This window comes from Alexandromys fortis, unplaced genomic scaffold (genome assembly GCF_014885135.2).
Source record: "Alexandromys fortis isolate MF-2015 unplaced genomic scaffold, M_Fortis_MF-2015_v1.1 scaffold_58, whole genome shotgun sequence".
Taxonomy (NCBI): Eukaryota; Metazoa; Chordata; class Mammalia; order Rodentia; family Cricetidae; genus Alexandromys; species Alexandromys fortis.
The window spans coordinates 3,226,461-3,232,460 of NW_026067940.1; the positions used below are offsets into that span (position 1 = coordinate 3,226,461).

General features: G+C 49.6%; 1 protein-coding gene and 1 long non-coding RNA gene across 3 annotated transcripts in view; one reads left to right on the forward strand and one right to left on the reverse strand.

Moving 5' to 3' along the window:
• Nav1 (neuron navigator 1) overlaps positions 1 to 6,000 on the forward strand; it is a 248,768-nt gene that overhangs the window by 81,601 nt on the left and 161,167 nt on the right. The window lies entirely within an intron of this gene.
• LOC126505001 (uncharacterized) overlaps positions 3,998 to 6,000 on the reverse strand; it is an 8,733-nt gene continuing 6,730 nt past the window's right edge. For both annotated transcript variants that reach the window (XR_007592778.1, XR_007592777.1), the window contains one exon: positions 3,998 to 5,634. This is a non-coding gene — a long non-coding RNA (uncharacterized lncRNA). The remainder of the gene's footprint in view (positions 5,635 to 6,000) is intronic.

Here is a 6,000-nt window from a genome sequence, read left to right on the forward strand (position 1 = left end):
CAGTAATATGCCTCTTCCAAGTATGTCCTCGGGTGTCCAATGTCGCTCGATGAGTGCCTTGGGACCCACTGGCTAGGACCTAAGAGAGTCATATTCTACACTCTGCATAGCGTTTAGGTCTATGTGTTGATTGATTTCCTAGCAATATTAATAAAAATAAGCCGTAAAATTCAGCAGCGTATGCACCAAACTACACGTGACAGCACACCCGGGGAACACACTCTATCTGTCAGCATCCTAGGCCACGGGAAATTTGCTCTGGCAAAACAAACTTGATTTTGTTTGCGGTGCTGAGGAGTAAACCCATGGGCCCATGCATGCCAGACAAATCCTATACCTCTGACACCGTCAGTCCGTAATGAACTTGCTCAGAAGGCCCAAGCCTGTCCAGAAGGTTGGTCTTATACCTTTATCTCTGTGCTCTGCTCCAGTGGGCAAAATGTGAGGTTAGCTCACAGCCTGGCCTTGACATCATTTGACAGTGATAGCACTGTGATAGTCACTGTGCCTTCTCCGTTGGGTGGGAAGGTAGGTGAACCGGCCTTTCGGAGCCATCTCTACAGAGCTCAACAGCAGTGATCTTGGAGCAACTGCAGGGCCGCCGCACTCACTTCTTACAGCAGGCCTTGCGGAGGACAGTCCTGGGGCAAGGCCCGGGCATTTAAAGGGTAACCATCTCCTCCCACAATAGCACACATGCAGTGGGAGCAGGGCACGGCAGGGGACAAAAGCGAACTGAATTTCACAGGCGCTGACAAAGCATCAGAATAGAATGCGGTAACCAGGAAACTATGTGCGGCTCTATTTTTACATTTGCAGTTTTGTTAGTGTAATGGCTTCCTTATGTGTATACCACATTGTTAGGCTAATGATCTCCATCCACCTAGCCAGGCGCTCCTTCCTAATTATGACCCCATGAGCTGGGGAAGAGGACTTTTGCTTTTCATGTCTGCTGCAGGCTGACACTCGGAATCCTTGGACTTGCTATCTTGGAGAGCACCCTTACCAGTCAGATCTGAAAATGGTCCTCCAGATCCCAGGTTAGGGGGTCTGTGTGTGGGGAGGCAAGAAGCCTTGAACTCTAGAGGTGGGCTTCACACAGAACAATGGGAAGCGCCAATCTCCCCCAAGATACCAAGGGAAGGGGATCAAGGTTCATGGCACTGCCTGTGTTGTGGTCCTCGCTGGTTGTCATGGTGACAGACACATCTCTGCTGAGGATCCACTGAGCTCTTTGATGGGATGGATGGAGAGAGAGTTAGGTTAGGATATGCCTTCTTTGTGAGGGGCCCTAGGCTTTACTGAGCTTGAAGAAGATAGGGAGGAGAGGAAGAAAGGCAACCATAAAGTTTCTGCTCTGTTTTGCCCTTTTGCTTCCTAACTCACTCGAGACGTGTTGTGAGTCTTTCACTCGTGCGTTCACTACTCAGTCAGCAAGTGCCCAGTGAGCATTTGCTCTGTGCAAAACAAACACTGCTAGCACTACAGAAGAGGAGAGGGGCTTTGATCTGCTCTCAAGGAGCTCACAGTATAGGGGGTGGCTCTGCAAACCCTTTTGTTGGTGTCCCTGAAGTCCCACCCAGTGTCCTGCCCATACCTGTTGACAAAGCAGTTGACTGTATTAGGTATGCATAGAGCAGGCTGCAGTGGACCCCACTTCACATGGGACAGTGGACTCATTTCTACTTCTTCTTCTTTTCTTTTTTTTTCTTTTGTTTTTGGTTTCATTTTTGAGACAGGGTTTCTCTGTGTAGCCTTGGCTGTCCCAGAACTCACTATGTAGACCAGGCCAGCCTCAGACTCAGAGATCCACCTGCCTCTGCCTCCTGAGTGCTGGGATTAAAGGTGTGCGCCATCATCTTCAGGTTATTTCCTGGTTTAAATACTAATTTAAATCAGATTTAATACTAATTTTAAAGAGATTTAATACTAATATGTGGGAAATAGGAGAGTTTCCTTTAGGCTCAGACTATTGGTGAATTCCCTGTTTGATGAGCAAGGAATCCAGAGTGAGCAGTCTGTTGCCCATGCCTCCCCTGTGAGCCAGGTTTCCTCTTCCAACTAAGTAGAAGCCACCAGGCTTTCTCTGCTCTTCTCATAAGTATGGGGGAAGTGCAGGGTCCTAGAAGGGAGAGAGAAGGAGAATGCCAAAGAGTTCTTTCTGCCTGGAACAGAGTCCAAACGAACACTTTATAATCTTTATATAGCAAGAAGAAATTTTCCCATGATGTCTTGCCACCATGCTGGGGTGTTGGGAATGGCCTTTATGTGTGCCAAAGACTGTCCACAGCCAGCTGTTCCTTCTGCTTTGGCCCTGGGGGCAAGAGTCTAAGACTCTAGTCCACAGGTGCTTTTCTGCGTTCCCCGACTATCCCAGGGTCCCCTGGCTCTTCCAGGGACAACTTGGCATTGAGCCCATCTGCTCACACTCAGCGCAGCTCTTTCTGCAAGGTCGTCATCAGATCTTAATTTGAAGAGGCAAGGAAACCAGGGCTGACTCTGCCACATGGCCACATGTGTGAGTGAGGCCGTGTACAGGACTAGAAAGGGTTGCCTTGAGGTTTACATGGATTCCTTAATTACTTCCACTTTGTGGCACGTTTGAATGAGTGCTAAGTGGACACACACTGAAGGGATCTTCTCTCAGAGAAACACATGTCACTGGGGAACCAGCTAGAGCCTCCTCCCCGCCTCCTTCTCATAGGAGGGTTGATAAACACATAGACCAGGAGAGGACTGTGCAGTTGGCCTCCTGCTGGGAGAGTTTACTTCTGGTCCTTGTCTTTTCCCTTGGTGAGCAGACTCTGTCTTTAAGCCACAAGTTCATGTCTCGTGGACTGGAGCATAGAGTGCTCATTCTAAGAAACGCAGCATATCTGCTAGGACTTAGTCTGGGGGAAGAGTGAGGTATGAGTGCCGTGCTCTCGGGGAGAGCATGAAGACATTGTTCTGAGCTCATGGCTGCACAGAGGCGAGAGCAAGCATCAAAGAACATAGTGACTAAAAGCTCCAGTAGATCTTGTAGTTCCCTCGACCTTGGCCTCATTCTCCCTGAGGAGGGATCAGCCTTAGGCTCATGATTGATGCTGAGTCAGCAGATGGACTTAAACTAGCACCATTGCCCCCCAATTTCCCAAATGCTAAGACAGCAAGTGATAAAGATGGCCACCATTTATCGAAGCCTACTATGTGTAAGCACACAGTAGGTGCTTCTTATACAAAGTTCTTTGTGAATACAGTGTGGCTCTTCAACAGTGGTCTTAGTGCTGTTAGAAAGGGAAAACCTCAGGCTCTGGGAGGCTCTGAAGCCTGTCTGAAGACTCGCAGCTCCGGGCTGTGTCAGGATTTGAGCCCTGCTTGTCTGCAGCTCATGCCCTTCTCCTCTCATCCCCTTTCCTTTCCATCTGCCACCAGGACTCACTGTGGTGACTGCACATGGTCCAAGCTCAGGCCAATCGCGGTAGACCCCGGCCAAGTGGCCGGGAAGGAAACAGGGTCACCGAGCCACACACCTTGCCACCATCTCCCTTGACTCTAGCAGGCCCCAGGATGTCGCTGGCACCGCTGGCACTCTAGACCCATTTCATTTCATGCTGAGTTCACACTGCTGCGTTTCCTGTCCTCTGGGGACTTCTCAGCCAGGATAAGCCGGATGTCCCAGCCATCCGTGGAGAGAGACATGCAGACAATTGACCAGAAAACAGAGCATGTATAGAGTGGATGCTATTTGTTGTACTACAGGGCTGTGTCCCTAATGGGGCAGAGGAGGCTGCAGTGTGGCTTGAGCTCAGAAGGAGCCTTTTTACATAAACACAACAGCCATCTGGGACCAAGTAGGCTTCCAAGAGTTGGGGTAGGAGGGCATAACACTTGTAGCGGCAGCTGAGACTTATTGTGGCTTTCTGTAAAGCAGGCATTGTTATAAGCATATTTAATCCTTCCAACAACTGCACAAGGGCTGGAGCCTGGCTCCACAGATTGCTTCTCAGCTCCCCACTCTGGTTGCACAGCACGGGAGAAGATACTATATCTCTCTGTGCCTCTGTTACCTCGGTTGTAATAATAATAGAGATACTTTTTGCAGCAGGGCATAGTGGCTAACACCTGTACTTTCAGGAAGATTGGGAGTTCAAGGTCATCCTTGCCTAAAGAGTGAGTTCAAGGCCAGTGAGGGCTATAAGAGACCGTGTTTTTAAAATTAGTTTTAAATAAACGAGTGAATTAATAAATAAACCTTCCCCTAGGAGTTTGTGGGAATTAAGTGCTTCTACAGGAAAAGTTCGTAGAAGAGAGCCCGATGCACAGCTATTATTTAATATATGCTCATATAAAATACATTCCTTATCAAGAAAACTGTCCTCATCACCCCACCTTATGGAGGGGGAAACTGGCACAGAGCAGTTAAAGGCTTCACCCAACTTGGTCCATTCAGGATTTGAACTCAGGCAGCCCGTCTTTGGTGGCCACACCCTTAGCCATGCATGCTATGACCTCGGTGAAGAAGAAGATGTGTCGAGCCCAGAGAGGGGGCAGTGGCTGAGGGAGAAGCAGTGGGATGGCTGATATAACCAAGCCAGGCTCCGTGAGGGACCCAAAGGAGGAGGCTGGAGGAGGGAGGTCATCCGAGGTATGCTGCCAGAGGGACCGAAATAGAAAGAGAGGGATCTGGATGCTGCCGCCTTGGAGCGGGGAGTGGGGAGCGAGAAGACTGAGTGACTCCTCCTGACGGCATTTGGCTGGCAATGAGATTTATCTGCAGAGTAAATTGAACCCAGTAGGAACAGTTTTAGCAAATATCAAGAGCTGCAGAGGCTGGGCAGCCGGAAGTCCCCTTTGCCACGGTTGCCCTGGGCCAGACCCGCCCCACGTCCCGCCTCCTGCAGGTGTGTGAGTCGCTCTGCACAGCATCTGCCACTTTGAGTTTTCCCACTCCAACACGTAGGGTTGAGAGTGCCTGGTTTCCCTGTTTTCTGCTGCACTACGGAAACCAAAGCCTCAGCCTGCCCAGCTCCAGAAGTGTTCAACACCAATCTTTATTAAACACTTACTGTGTGCCAGGTACGCTTTAGAAGTTTGAGCAAAATAGGCAAAAGCTTCTAGCCAGTGCTACATATTGAGACCCTGTCTCAAAAAATAAATAAAAAAACAAAACAAAATAAGGTATAGTCAGAGTTTACGGTGCTGTTGGAGCTGCTCGACACAGAGCCTAGGCAGCTGCACAGGTTCCGCAGGGCATCCCGGAGATGTTTCAGCTCTGACTTTGTGTCCTGTCCCAGAGGTGAGGGGCAGAGTTCTAGCCTCATGACACCCCAGAAACAACAAGCAACAGCAGGGCCACAGTTAGGGTTTCAGTTGATCAGGGCGGAGAAGCTGAGCCATCAGGAGTGGAAGCAGTTACCGGGAGAGCGATGAATGCATGCACGCTTGTGCTCAGCCCTCCCTCCAGCTACAAATACCAGCACTCCCTCCAGCTACAAATACAGTCCACTATCTCCTGCCCACAATGAAGGTGGGTCTTCCTGTAACCCGTGGGTATATCCAGGGGCCTGTCTCCCAGCGGATTCTAGGTTTTTGTCAGGTTGACACCACCACAAGGAGTCTCGGGCCATCCCCCTTCATCCAGAGTTCTTGTTCCTGGAAATATGAATAGAAAGCAGATGGGTTAGCGACAGACTTACCTCTGTGCTGTTCCTGGGGACTATACCCCTGTCCTCATCCTGGGATCCTGTCTATCTCGGACTTGCCTTCATCCTGATGGCTGCAGGGACATTCACTCTTTAACGGCAGGCAACTGCTTCAGCTCCCCCAGCCAAACCCAGACCTCTGTTAGCTACTGTGGGCCAGTAGTCCATGGGGAAGGCCTAACCATAAGAGATGGCCCGATTCTTAGGAATCTACCCCAGACTGGCCTCTGTCTTGCCCAGAGAAGGCTGCCCAGCCTCCTTAGTATTTCTTTTTTTTTTTTTTTTTTTTTTTTTTTTTTTTGTTTTTTTGGTTTTT